The sequence below is a fragment of the Aptenodytes patagonicus genome, chromosome 7 (assembly GCF_965638725.1).
Source record: "Aptenodytes patagonicus chromosome 7, bAptPat1.pri.cur, whole genome shotgun sequence".
NCBI classification, from domain to species: domain Eukaryota; kingdom Metazoa; phylum Chordata; class Aves; order Sphenisciformes; family Spheniscidae; genus Aptenodytes; species Aptenodytes patagonicus.
The window spans coordinates 11435506-11450422 of record NC_134955.1 but is presented as its reverse complement, the minus strand read 5'-3'; the positions used below and the strand labels follow the sequence as shown (position 1 = coordinate 11450422).

Below are 14917 nucleotides of genomic sequence, written 5' to 3'. Positions count from 1 at the left end.
GGTACAGTAAAATCAATCAGTGTGATTGGTTTGTTCAATATTTTAAAAATACACTGTGCTGTAGAAATATTAGAGGAACAGCTCGCTCTGTTCTGAGATCTTGTGTCTAACAAGTGTGACTTTGTCTGTGCTATTTTGCTCTGCTAAAGTATACCTCATGAAATCTCCTGAAGTATTCTCTGTGCAACTGTGGAGGCTAATAATTTACTCAAACTCATTAAGAAAATTAAATCCTCTTCAAAGAATTATATCCAAACATTCTGCAAATGTTTTGAAACACAACGGCGACACTCTGCCCCCAGTTGCTCTTGTGAAATCCTGCTGTAGTGAATGGAAGCTACGTGTGAGGACGGGGCTGGACTACAGCCTGTTTGTCCTGGCTGAGCAGTTATGGCTTACGTTTAGAGCATTTCTTCAGGGAAGCAGGAACCCCATTTAAAATCTCCACGGTATCAGTTGTTCTTTTCTCCACAGTACCTTGAATCTGTCTTACAAGAATGGCTTGAGATGCAGCAATGGAAGAAATACGGGGCAGATAATACTGCCGTCTTTTACATCCACATAAACAATGAACACGTTTGAATGCAGAGAGGTAAAAAAGCAATCACTGGTTAAGCTGTAGTTGCTCACGCCTGGCTTGCGTGACTACAACTAAGCACAGAATGTAGCTGATTGTCCTTATGTGTATGTACGGTCATTTACCATTTGATGAAATCAAGAGGATAAATTGTACCATTGATGGAATTTCTCAAGCCATGTACATGCTCCCTTTTCTCCTGGGTGTTTAGTTAAATGATGTTTTCCCTTTCCTGCAGGTAAGCAAATTATTTTCTTTTTCTTTTTGATCTCTCAGGACTCTGTTTTTTTGCCTGTCTTACCTTAATTCCTTTTGATAAAAGAGCCCTTTTATCATGCATGCTAAAATTGTTGGCTAGGTCTATTTGACATGCCATGATGAAACTAAATAAGCAGCTTTTTAAATGTCATGTACCACTTCATTTTTCCATATGTCTCATCACTAGATTTCACAATATCATGAGTGTCATCATTTTTGGTGGTTTTTATTGAGCTCCAGCTTCTGGATTTTTTTCCTTAAAATAAACATGAAAATAGTTTACATATCAAGCTCCTGTGGTTGCAGAAAAGCACTTAATAATCTGCTCAGTTGTATGTGAAAAGCTAATTAAAAGCATGTTTCTTGTGAAAAAAACTTCTGATTGGGAGGCCTGAGCCATGATTTTAGAATGCTTGGGAATGGTGATATTTCATACACAGTTGTTTGTTGTTTATTAGCAGGTAAGCGACAGGATTTCTGTACTGGAGAATTTCAGATTAGGAATTTAATGACTATTTAGTCACACTTACTGACTGTGCTGTCTTAGGCACATGGTAGTTTTCAACACGTCTAGAAATGTGACTAATAATTTAGCCAATTACTATAAAAATGAAATCTTTTTTTATGGGCTGGTCAGATGATCTCCTGCTTATGAGGTTTTCTAAACCAGGAATGTCTGAGCTACTTAGTGGGCGTGGCTTTTAGTTCCTGGGAAACCCCTACATTGAACCGTGTATTTTAAGGAATGAGTAGAAAAAACAGGATTTGTAAAACTTTTCTAAGATAAAATTTGTTATTAGATACAGAACTGTAAAAAAACCCCAACTTTCAGGGTTTTGTTTAGATGGGTTTTTTTTTCTTATCAGGCTGTTCTGTGGCTTGGAAGCAGCAACCTATTTTTGTACCCTGTTACTTTTACTTTAAACAAATAAATTAGCATTCAAATTTCCTGTCCTAATCTAATTAACACAGTGTTTTCTGTAGTAAATAATGGTAGCATCTCCTTTGACTCTTCAGTCAGAAAGTATAGAATGCTGTAAAGTACACTGTCATCATTTATTTAGCCTCATGGACTATTTAGCCTCATGTCACTGTCAAGACACTTTAATTAGTACCTTGATTTTTTTTGTCTAAACTAAATCTTAAAAACTTGTTTAAAATATTGGAAAAAGACTACTATAGGCCTTCAATCTGCAAGGATGTAAGCACATATGGGATCTTGATGAACTCTAACAACATCATTTAGAAATGACAATTCTTTTATTATATTATGACTTATTTTCTACATTTAGCCACTGCTACTGCATTTCTGACTTGTATAGCTTTTCAAGACCTTAAGATTAATGCTTTTAATAAATTACTTTCAAGCGAAGGTTTGTTCAAAACCTTGAATTTTGCAACAGACAACCTGTAATGATAGAGGGGGACTTTTATTTGTTTATCAGGAATGAAATCAATATACAAGAACAGAAAATATATTTAGCTGTGAATTTGCTGTGGAAGCTACTTTCTGATAGCAGGGACATGCTGTTGTAAAATAGTTTGCATTTCACAACGTCAGTTTTACAGGCATCGTATCACTGCAGCCTATAAAAAAAGAGTTGACCCATTATGCAACCATTGGAAATGAACTATAAAGGGTAATAGGAAGCGATAACTTCTGAAGAAGCATTCATACCAAATGTTTCTATTACCAGTGAAAGTATTTTTTACATGTGATTTATAAAATAGATGGATTTATTTTATAAATAAAGGACAGATTCTGCTCAAAATTAGATTCTTGGTAACATGCTAAAGATTGTTCCTTTATACATTTAATACTTGCATTGTTCAGTATTTGAATACTTGTACATAATTTTCAGATAGGCAGGAATTTCTGAATTTACCATTCATACCCTGGTCTTGCCCAGTTTTTCTTCCAATAGTATCTGAATCTTATTTGTACATTGATCTACAAAACCAGCAGTAATCACTGCAGGGTTTTTTTCTGATCTTATTTTCTTCATAATGAAAAAGTGAAAAATATATGCAATAACTCGCATTCATTCTTCATGTATAAATTGAGTAAACCAGATGCCAGGTCCAAGTAGTTGTTCTCCTCTTCTTTTATTTCCAGACAACTTTTCATTTTTCTGAGGTGTTTATTCCTAAAATATTATATGATTGTATCTCTGTGAGAGATGTGTAAGCAACAGGGCAGAGGCTTTCTAATGACAAACACCAAACTAAACACAGCAGGACTGTAGCAGATCCCCAGGTAGAAACACTCACGGAGAATTAGAGAACCTTTTTTAATTACCCAGTATCAAACGTAGCAGTGACCAAGAAAATACTTCTCACCTGACACATCTATAGTCTGCCTGATGTTTTAGAATGTGTTTTGTTTGGACATCTCTTTTTCTTCTCAGTTTCTTCTCCCCCCTGCAAAACCATACAAAACTTGTTCAAGAAATGCAACTATTTTCCCTCAAATTAAACTTCCAGTGCTTTGCACAGAAGGTAAGAGGCCAAATCCACAGCCAAAATTTTTGAGGTGGCAAAGGCAGGGTAGCCTAGCTCAGCTGAGGGCTATAAACACTCATTGCTTAGCTTTTAAACTAAAGAGTAGCTTCTCTCTTTTGGCTTTCCTATTTCTAGCCTTATCTTGGTTGTTTTTGTTACAGGTAAAGGCCTCACAGCATTTGCACTCTGAGGTATCCAGGTAGGTATCCTGTTTGATGGTTTGGAGGATGAAGGTTAAAAAAAAATTGCTTAGAAACAGAGGGGGAAAAACATTAAAATAGGCATTGGGTCACAGCAGAGTGCAGAATACTTGTGTCAGAAGAAAGACTACTACAGCCCAGGTCCCTATCTTTTGCAGATGTACTTAGCTTTGCATGCTGATTAAAATCCTTTGAAGCTGATAGGACTGAATAGTTGTGGGTGATTTTAAGCTGATATGTAAGTCCTCAAATGCAGCATATTCCTAAGAATGAGGTTCTATCAGAAGCTACCCTAACTTTTTTCTTGTTTCTCTTGTATCCTTAATAGATATAACCAAAGCTGGACTTTGTTGAATGTTCCAGTTCTGACCCTGATCCTCCAACATCCCATTTAAGTATTCACATGATAAAGTTATTTGTAAATGTTAAATCTTTGCAGGATTATGATCTAAAGGAGTATTAGAGCCTGATCCAACTTCTTCAGAGGCCTGCCCTAGATTTTGGTGATCAGTGTTTCAGAGCCATACTAAAGGGATTAAGATGCTGACAGTGCTTACTGAAGATAGAGTTTTCCTAAAAGCACAGTACAGTATTCTAGTATTGACCCATCCAGAGCATGTGATATAACAGTGCACATTATATAGTGTATCTCACCATACTTAGGCTAGCATAACTCTGATGGTTTACAGTGGCTCCAGTAGCCTTCACTTTATTTATGCTTTTGTAATCTAAATGCTAAGCAGTGTAAATATTTCCCCTATGTGGCTATACACAGAGAGATGTATTTACTTATATAATGTGCGAGGCTATGTCATGGAGAAACGTAAAGTATTTGCTACTGTCTGTCTGAGATGAGTGGATTACCTGCTGCAGTGACATGGAGGTGTTAGGCTGCCAGGGCCCTGTCCCAGTGACTCTGCCGTGCCCAGAGCTCTCCAGGAGACTAAGCCTTTCTTTAGAGAGGGCAGCATTGCAGAAGTAGAATTACACTTTATAGCACTTCAGCAGCTTGTATAGGTTAAGCTTTTGTAAAAAATAAAGGAAAAAAACATTAGAACCATTTTCCCGCTGCTGGTACAGAAATATTCTGGGGTCTTCTCTCTTCCTCCATCCATTTGTATCCTTTCGTTTTACTTCTCTGCCTTCCCTGTGTCAGGAACAACTTCCCTTTATTTCACAGGTGTGGCAAGCAGGACTGCGGAAATGATACAGGGAGAGATTTGGCACTTTTTTTCTTTCACCAGCTGGCAGGAGATATAGGATGACCTACAACAGGAGAGGGGTGGCAGTATTGCTGAAATGTGAACCAGGTGGTTGAAGACTAGGCAAAAAAAAAAAATTTCTGTGGTGATCCTTTTTCTGCGTGTGAGAAATCTGCTAAAGAACAAGAAAGGCCGGAGGCCTGGTAAAAGCAGGCAACGTGCTAGACTGGAAGACTTTATGTACAAAAAAAAAAAGGTATTACTTTTTCCTCACATGGTTTGCAATTTACCTCAGGACTACAGAAATTATGTTGTCTTGTTTGATATGATGATAGCCCTGTTATCGTGTTATATGGCCATTCCATCCAAGCAGCTTTGCACCCATCGCAAACACGTGTTAGTTTTGCTTAAGAACACTAGGGGAAAAAAAAGAAAAAAGTATTATCACTTCTATTTTGTGGTGAAGAAGGTGAGGGTCTGTGATGTAGCTATGCCACATGGACGTGGAAAATTTATTGCCACCAGAATACAAGTTCCCTTGCCAGATCTGAGTGTCTAGCTTAAGAACACTTCCTTTCTCATTACGTGACATCATCATGAACAAACATATTAAATGGTATAAAATCATCATTCTTGCATAATACCTTTCATCTCAGGATTTCAAAGCACTTTACAATCATTAATCTGTACCTCTTAACCCAGTAATCACATGAGTAAGGTCTTCCTCACACAGAAGAAACATTTCTAAATACTTTTACATCCTGTTGAAGATGAGAGGAGAAGAAGCCAAGTTTACCCAGACAGGAACTGGGATTAAAACTCAGTACATCTGCTCTCCATAAGCATCTCTCTTCCTTTCAAATGCATCTACAGATCCAAAAGTCCCAATAAATATTGAGAGAGAGGTGGTTTTGGTGCGTATCTGAAGCCTGATGCTGCTTGGTTTAAATTTAGGATCTCCAGCTAACACAGATCTGTTCTGTTGCTCCATAGAGAAAAAAATCTGTCATGTCATGCATGTAATCACAGCTGTTTGTTTGTTTTACAAATGGCTTTCTTCACAAGCTGGATTTTGTTCAATATGCATTACCAATTCTGGCATATTGGTCAGCAGTGTTTGGAACAAGAAGAATACTTACCCAGATGAATAGTGTTCTCCCATGTGAATGACTGCAGTGACTCCTAATCCACTCAGTCACTCTGTATAGAGAAAGCATAGAAACAAAATCTATCAATGGGACAAGAACACAGCTTAACTCAGAAAAAGCTTTCAGAATATTAACTGCAAGTTACTGGAAGATTTAAATTCTTCATAAAAGACAAAATATTGCTGCGACTTTTCAAAGTCAAACATTATTTGTCATGCTTTGTGTTCTGATTTTGCCCTGATTTTGTTTTAGGGTCATATTTGTTTGTTCTAGGGTGAATGGGCTTAGGGCTAATATAAACCTGGACTTACTGTCTGAGAGTCAAGGGTGCCAACTCTGTGAATGAAATTGTTTCTTCTGATTGATCTAACTCTGCCGTAGAAATCCACAGTATCAGGTTTTGATCCCCTGCATAGCTACTGTGTATGATCCAGTGCAGCCTTTCACTATCTTTTTCTGCCAAGTCTTGGCCATCTTTGTGCTTGTTTCTCATGACCAAAAAGCTGCCTGTTTGATGTTATTTATCTTTAGAAGGAGGAGGGTTGGCAACAATTCATTACCAGAAAAATAGTTGACACTAAATAGAACCACTTACTGAATTTACTGATTTTATTTTTTTCTTTATATGGAATTACTTTTCAGCTACTGTATCCTTTCGGATTCAGGCTGTTGTGTTATTTTTGAATCTTTCCATTTGAGAACAGTATTTCAAGCATTTGAACATTTTCTTTTTACCATTTGTAGAAGAGTGCTAGGCTTTGACCCTGTCACCACCCGAGATGTTTTGAAACTTGCCCACATCTTTATTTACTGCGGACTGGATTACTGTGATTCCTGCCAAAGTTCCTGCCCAGACACTGCTATTAAAAGGTTTTGTTAGAGTCAATATATTGAGAGCAGAACTTTATAATATTTTTAAACTTTCAAATCACGTTATTCTATTATTGATTCTTTGCATTGTGTGATGACGTGTCCCTCTTGATTCCTACTTTTAATTTGTTGTATATACAAAGATATGTTTACAGCTTTGATTGTAGTCCAATAATTCACAGGATATAGCTGGGATGGTTAAAGAACTTTTTCATCAAGTAGCATTTTTACCAAATTGTAAGATCCAATGGACTAAAAATAGATTATATACCAGTATTTAAACTGGGAAAAGGTAGGGATAATGAAATTCAGAGAATTTACTCTAAGACTGCTAGAGGCAAAATCAGACAAATTCTGAGATGGGTTGCAATAAGAAAACAAATAATTAATGGTAACATAATTAATACCAGTTGACATAGGTTTATGGGTGAAAGAGCTTGGCAATGGACATGTAATGTGCATTTGTAAGTGTGGCTAATAAACATACCTATGTTGACCTAATGTATGATTCAGTGTTCCTAGGGACATTGGACATTCTAATTTAAAACAAAAAAAAAAAAGAAAGAGAGAAATGCAATATTAAATTGCTAGTTAATTGATAGGCTGAAAAAGTGGTTATAAGAGAAGATTAGTTAGTTTCGATTATTTCTGTTACTCCCAAGAACTTGTTCTTGCTCTGGTGAAATGCCATGTTTTTATCAGAGTCAACATGGAAAATGCTGATGGCTCCAAGTTACTTATAAAACCTGACCTGAATAATTTGATAAGGCATGATCACTTGAGTAATATGTGTTTGAATGTTAACAACCAGTGCTTATGGAGGAAGAGTCTAACAAAGGCTAATTTATTTGTTTAATCCAAGAGTTAGCATTTATCACAGCCCACAAGCAAAGGAAAGGTGACTGTCAATTCTATAATCAAGCACAAGAAACACCCTAAATTTGGAAGCAGAAACTAGATACATTCAAGCCGCAAATAACCTGCAGGAGCAGGTTTTTTATTCTGAGGCAAGCTAGTTCTTGGTGCGATCTTCTTTGGTATGCAGAAGCTTCTTTAATACTTAAGCCTTTTTAATAAAGACTAAGATATTTCTAAAATGGGTACTATAATGCAAGCAGAAAGTATATGGTTGAAAATTAACAGCCTGTGTTAGATAGGAAGTCAAGGTAAATGATGAAAAAGTTCCTCAGGTCTTAATCTATGTATATATCTTCATCTGAATCCTATTTTCCTTCTGATTATTAATAACCTGCTATCAAAGGTATATTCAACATGTGTTGAAACAGTAGAAGATATGGCTCCATTCCTGTTATTTTGTATTTCCACATACACATACGACAATTCACACAGAAGTTTATCAGAACCAGCGAAAGTAGTGAATTGTTTTAAAATAAGCCAATGCTTTGAGTGCTTTCATGTTCAGTTTCGGTAAAAAGCATCACTTAAGATTATCCATTTAATTTGCATGACAATGGCATTATTGTCAGATGAGGTGCTGCATCTGGGGGAGTAGTAACTCCTAGCCAGCAGGACATAACTGAGTTTAGAAATCACTTAACATGTGCTATCTACAGCCTTACCTTTTTGTCACATGTGAGCACTTCCTGAAAGAGCATTGAAGAATATAGTTATAATTTGTTGTAAGAAATTAAGTTATTTTCTCATCACCCAGATGCAGATCTGATCCTGCACCACTAAAGTCAGTGGAAGTGAGATGAAGCTAAATGGGTATTAGTCTTGTGAACTTTTTGTATGTGCAAAAATGTGCTCATGCTGTATCCCTTCAGGTTAGGAGACAGAGTTCCCTTGGGCTAGCGAGACTTTTTTGGGGCCAAGTTAGGGAAGAAGCTTTGAGAAGAAGCTTCACTTTGGGAAGTCTTCTCTCCCTCCTGAGTAAATCAGCAGCCTATGGTGATAAGTTTCCCAATTTACTACCTAAGTGAGAACCTCTGAGTCTGTGGTGTTGGTGCTTCTTTTGGAACTATTTCTGGTATAATTGGTATAATTGGCGGATTCTTGCTTCTTGAGCATTTCTTAACCAAAGGTCAACTGATATATTACTCCTTGGTGAGAGTTTGTTTTTATTGTTCTATCTGACAGGATATATTTCAATAGCAGTATGTTGTGCTTCTTAGTTTACCTTGTCTTGATGATATTTGCTTTTGGGACCTCCCTGGAAAGGTACGCTGAATTACCTATGGATGGGATGTGACCAAGCTGAACTCTAGCTGGTTTGCTTTTTGCATCCACTTCTGAACTTACCATATAGAATAGGGGTGAAGGTGGAAAGGAGAAACTAAGCAAGTTACCCTCCACAGAAGAGGGTGAAGGAATTGTTTAAGAACACAATACAAACAGGGGCCTTGGAAGTAATACTGGTGCCCGGTATTAGTTTACTTTTTGTTCTGTACTATATAGATCTCATTTCACTCCATCTAATCTAAAAAATGCATTTGCATAATGACTTTTTGTTAAATAAAAGGTTCAACACTGTTGAACTGTTTAATTATACTTTGGCTGAGTTGCATGTATTTTCAAATCCTTATTTCCTAATAACTTTAAAGGAGATGGAGTTTGCCAAGGTCTGTTTAATTATTTCACCTATGTTTACTTGGGAAGTTTTCCTTTCAATCCAATTTCCTCCCTCTTTGCCTCTTCTTTCCTTCTTCTTTCCCTCTTTCCCCTCTGTTGCAGAATGCAGCCCCAGGCATTCAGACTTAGGCAGTTGTCCAAATCTATTTTAAAACAAAATTCTAAATCAAAACTTCATGCAGCTATAGGGCAAGGGTCACATGTACTTTCCCTGGGTCAGCAGGAAAACTTGTGATGACATTGCAGACCCATCTCTCTTTCCTCTCCCAGTAAATATATGCAAAATGTAGAGCTATAAAAATGTTTATTTTTCAGGAGAAGTCGAAGTTACCTTGTCCCATATAGGACCAGTTGAAAGAACTTTGGCTTAGAAAAAAAAGGGAAGGTAGGCATGTCTTACCTAAGAAACTTAATTTTTTTCCTGATTAACAGCAAAGACTTAGCAAAGCATGTCTAGATTTTGCAGTGTTGACACACAGTTTCATTATTACCATAATAATATCACTTGATATCAGAGGCAGAGAAATGTCAAACCTGAAATGCCATTCAGAGATGGGAGAAATCATGGCATTTTGCAGAAACTGAGATATACAAAGCTTTTGTAAGCACTAGTTCATTGTTCACACTTTCTGTCTGTTTTCCATACTGAACCCACAGTAAGCCTGTAGTGATGTAGAGAAGTAGATACTTTGAACAAAACTTGGAGTAGAAATAGATGTTAACACATTTGAAGCTGTATTTGTAGCTGAAAACATTCTAGTATTTTGATTTTTTTCCCCTGATGTTTCTATGGTAGTTATCCTTGTATATTTTTCAGCTGCTTTTGAGTCACTTTTCTGTACTGCTGGCTGTGAAAGTGAGAGAACAGCTTCTGCAGATGAAAGGCCAGCAATGATAGCACTGGAATGTGACCTCGGACGTTATCAGAATGACATTGTCTGTCAGACGATACGGCATTCTTATTTTTCCGACCACTTTTGGCATGGAATCAGGTCAGTTCAGGATGGGGGCATATATTGCCATGCCATACATATACCCATAAATGGCATATTAAGACTCTCAATATGAAGTTAGCTTAGTTAATATGAAATAGGTTTCATTTCAAAAGCCCTCTCTTGTGGGTAGATATCTAACATGTTCTTCTGTCACTTCCAGCCTGTTTTAAAAGTCTGCTTGAAAGAAACCACTGGGATTAGAGAGAGACTGGTTATTCTCTCTGAAAAAAAAATTGAAATAAATATCAAATGAGGATAATTTTCTTGCTGTGGATCATGGGTATTCTGCTTAATAGACCAAGGTCTCATAAACTGTAAGTGATTATTCCTTCCTGCCTCAGATTTGCAAAGTACCTGAAACAGTAACAGAAAAGAAGCTATTATCTAAAAGATAGATTTTGAGTGAATGATGTTACTTGGGTGTAGTCTCCATAGCGTCCTTCTCCCTACCTGCCATTGAAAATAATGGACGCAAGTGTCTGGTGGATAAACTATGCGGGTGAAAGCTGGGACTATATGTCAATTCCACTCTCAGCCTGGCCGTTGGCTTGCACTGTGAGCAAGTTATTTCCTTAAGCCACAACATCCACAGCTGCAGAACAGGGTGAGACTCGAGTCCTCAAAATAAAAACCCCGTCCTCTGTAATGCAAATTCTATTATTTCTATGGTACTACTTCTAAGGTGTTACAGATCTGAGATTTTTTTGTAGATTGTGTCCCTCAGGAGATTCCAAAGGGTCAGGAATATTTTGGGGTTTTGTTGGTGCATACAGATTAGGACAACACATGCATGTGGGGCTGTCTTTAAGCTAAATGGTTGAAATGCCAGAAATTTGGTACTCTTACATCTGGACAAAAGGAAATACTTCTACCGCTCTTCTTCTACTGTGCAGTGTGGAAGAAATTCTGTGGTTGTTTCCATGATGAATCATGCAGATAGTAGTTATTAATGAATTAATGTTTTAGGATGAAACTCCATCCTTAGTTTTTGATAATGCTTCTGCTCTTGAAAGGAGAATTGAGATTGCTTGTGCTCTGTATTCTACTTCCATCTCTAATTTTTTTGCAGATGAATATGCTGGATGATGTTTACGGATGAATATTTAAACAGCATTCATTTTTGTGCATAGAAAATGTAACAAGATCTCTGATGTTCCAGAGCTGAAAAATTATCAGTGAGTTAGTAAATAAGTAAGTTGAAAATGACAATTCTAGCCAGTTATGTCTTTGTGTTTCCAAGATAGTTTCTTATGCAAGCTAAAAAGATCAAGCATTTCTTCATAACAATGCTCAACCCAGACCAAAGAAGAGCAGCAGGAGAGCTATCCATGTTACAAATCTTGGTCATAAGCCTGTTTGTTTGCTTTTGAAATATAATATTGTGGTAGAGTAATTACAGAAATAGAAAGTATTTCAGAGTGAATGAATGAGCAAAATATTCTTATTCTTGCTGAACAAGTGCCTAAGTGCTTCCAATGACAAGGTGAAAAATTTCTAACGTATTCCTGATCTAGAAAAAAAGAATCAGTTTAAACAGTATTTTGACTCATCAGTCAAGTTTTGAGCATGCTCATAATTTTCTCACTACTTTTGAATCCTGTGTTTGGGAAGTGCCTGGACTGATTGGCTGAGTCATTTTCTGGTGATTAAGTGGTATGTCTGAACAGGAAACATACTACAAAAGGCTTAAGGGGGTTTATAAATAGAAAATGTTCTGAGGGAAAATCGTTACTCAGAAAGCAAATTCTATTGATACATGACTGCATAGATGTTGTCTGTTGTACAAGACCAGTATTTTTTAATGGAAAATTTTATTTATTTTTTTTTAAAAACATTTAATTACTTAATACTATTTCTTTACATCTTTATCTTACTCAGATGCATGTGTAGGGACAGTAACCACTTTTAAACTTCAAAATAAACTGCCTTGATAGCTGTCCTTTTGTTTTCAAGGCCTACGCTTTTGATTCCAAGAACATGTCTTTAAACTTACCCTTGTTAAACTGAAAAAATCCTGATTTACTGTGCACTTCCTATGTGCTTTCTTCTGTGATATAGTAGGTATATGTCATGTGTCATACATACGGAAGGAGCAAGGAATGGGACACAGAAGCTAGGAATTCCTGTGTTAATACTGCTTCTGCCATTGTTCAATTAGTGAGTCACCTTAGACAAGTTTTCCTATAATTTCCCTAGTTTTTCTTAGGATTGTAATTTGTCCTCACTTTGTTCTTCTGGAAAGGTAGGATAACAGCTACTCCCCCATTTCAGAATGGTATTTTACCACATGCTGAATACAAAGCATGATAGGATACTGTACAATTCCCTTGAAGTCAATGACTTTGTCCACAAAACTAGAAAGGGCGGGGTTTTTTTCCCTCTCCAGTTAGCAGCAATCTTGGGATCCCTATCTGGCCATATCACAGTGTAACTTACTGACAAACTGATCATTTGACTGAAAAGAGCAGTCCTGTCATCGTTTAAAAAGGAGCTATGTTGTTAACATAGGAAAAAAATATTGTGGACAAGTAATGGAACTAAAATCAAACTGTCCTAATTTATAGCCGGATCCAAAGCTAACCAAAGCCAGTGGGAGTCTTTCCACTGACTTCATTAAACTTTGCATATTTGTCCACAGAAGTGCTAGTAATACAGCCCAGCCAGGCCCTGGGAGATGCTCCAACCCCTTGTTCTCAGCTGACCTTCTTTGGCCGGTGTACAGAGCTGCTAGGGCGAAAATGGTACTACATACAGTACCAAGGGCAGGCTGAACTAAAACCTTAAACAAAAAAATGCTGTAGGAAAACCCTCACTAAAAAAGAAAAAGCTGAATATAAATAACAGTAAATGGTAGCAGTATTATGGGTTCTTCTGCCTCCAGGCAAGCGCCTACACATTTATAAATAATGACATGCAGACATTCGTTTAGTTTAAGATGCTTATTGATGCTTTGTAGACTAAAGCTTTAAACAAAACAGAAGGCAAGAATGGGCAGGTTTCCAAAATCTGGGTATATTGTGAAATAAAAAAGTACATATAAGCTTTCTCTCCATGAGCGCACAGTGAAATGTACGTGTTGGCTAAGAATCCTACTACTGTACGCTAAAAAAAAATCCTACTCTATCACTGCCTGGAGTGAATAATAAGAGAAGTGGCAGGGCTCATGAAGGAAACCAGCCATTTAATTCAATTAATTGAGATGGAAGTCTGCTTGCAATGTAGAACTATTTTTTCAATAAGGAAATTTCATCTGTAAAGTTTCACAGTAAACCATTCTCTGAAACAGCCTGTTAGATAGCGACTATATTTTATTGAAATTTAATATGAATTATGCATGTATATCTAAACTTTTGTTTACTGTCTGACAACAAATATTTGTCTGTGTGGGTGAAAGTGAAACACCAGACAGTGATCTCTAGATCACCAGGAAGTGTTGCACTACTGTAAATAAACCATTTAAATCCTGTGAAGTTATTTCAGATTGACTTTTTTTAATACTGAAAATAACTTTTAGTCTTTAGCTTATACATTGTTAAACAATATGTTAGTGAATGGGTGATGCCAGATGCATATCTTGAAAGAGCAGCATAATTGCTGCTCTTTAAGAAATTGCAAGGATGCAATATAGTTAAAAGAAGCACTTCACATGCAGAAAGAAGTGCTTTCAAATGAGGAAGGTTGAATGGCAGACAAAGACTTTTCAGTTGTGCTGAGTTTCACAGGTCAATCTCATGTATGAATTTTAAACAACCTATGAAGGGCACTTGAAAGAAATGCCAGTTCTGTGAACAACATGGAGCAATCATACAACAAGCTGATGGACTAAGTTTCTGCTCAACAGGATTTCCCCTGGGAATGTGGCAGTTGTTAGATATCTTCATTTCAGCTGTTGTGAAAATGCACTTGTGCCCAGGCTTTGTTTTCTCCCCAAGTGCTGCTGTTACCATTCCAGAGAGTTCAAAGTGGTTTTGCTCTTGGTGTGTTGAGGCTCCTCCCTCACCAGCTGAAATCTGGTATTTCAAACTCTGGGTATGCATGAGCAGGAAGGGTGGAGGGATGCCAACTGCTCTGTTGAAAAATTTGCAGATGCACAGGACCTTTTTTTTTTTTTAATTAAAGAATACCTTTTTTTTATGCTGGCACTGAGACTGGAAAGCTATTGGCAGATGGTGCAACTCTGAAAAGGTCTCTCTTTAAGCTACGCTTGTTTGTTTGAAGTTGCTAACATGACATGTTTAAATACTAAATTATGGAGTTCATAAAAATATTTTACAGGTTGTCAAGAACAATATTGCTTGTGCTGTGATCCAGTGAGATCACATGAGCTAAGAAAACCCAAGCAACAGAAAGGAGGCTGTTCAACAAGCCTTAGTGTTACCCTGGGAGCTGGTGGCAATTCATGAGGTGGCACCTCTCTGTCAAGTGCTAAGCCAATAGCCAAGTGGTGGTAGGAAACGTGGTGCTGCAGAGCCTGCCATCTCGGGGGGAGGCAGCAGTAGGGGCTGAATTACCTGCAACATCTTTGAAATCTCCAAAACTTAACGGCAGGGAGGAGAATGACCGTGGCCTTATT

General features: G+C 37.2%; 1 protein-coding gene across 1 annotated transcript in view; it reads left to right on the top strand.

Annotated features, from left to right (window-relative positions):
- The first annotated feature begins 409 nt into the window (after positions 1 to 409).
- Positions 410 to 14917, top strand: part of MICAL2 (microtubule associated monooxygenase, calponin and LIM domain containing 2) — a 159983-nt gene continuing 145475 nt past the window's right edge. The window contains exons 1-2 of the mRNA XM_076343970.1: positions 410 to 815; positions 3499 to 3536. The gene's annotated coding sequence lies outside the window, so the exon portion shown is untranslated. The remainder of the gene's footprint in view (positions 816 to 3498; positions 3537 to 14917) is intronic.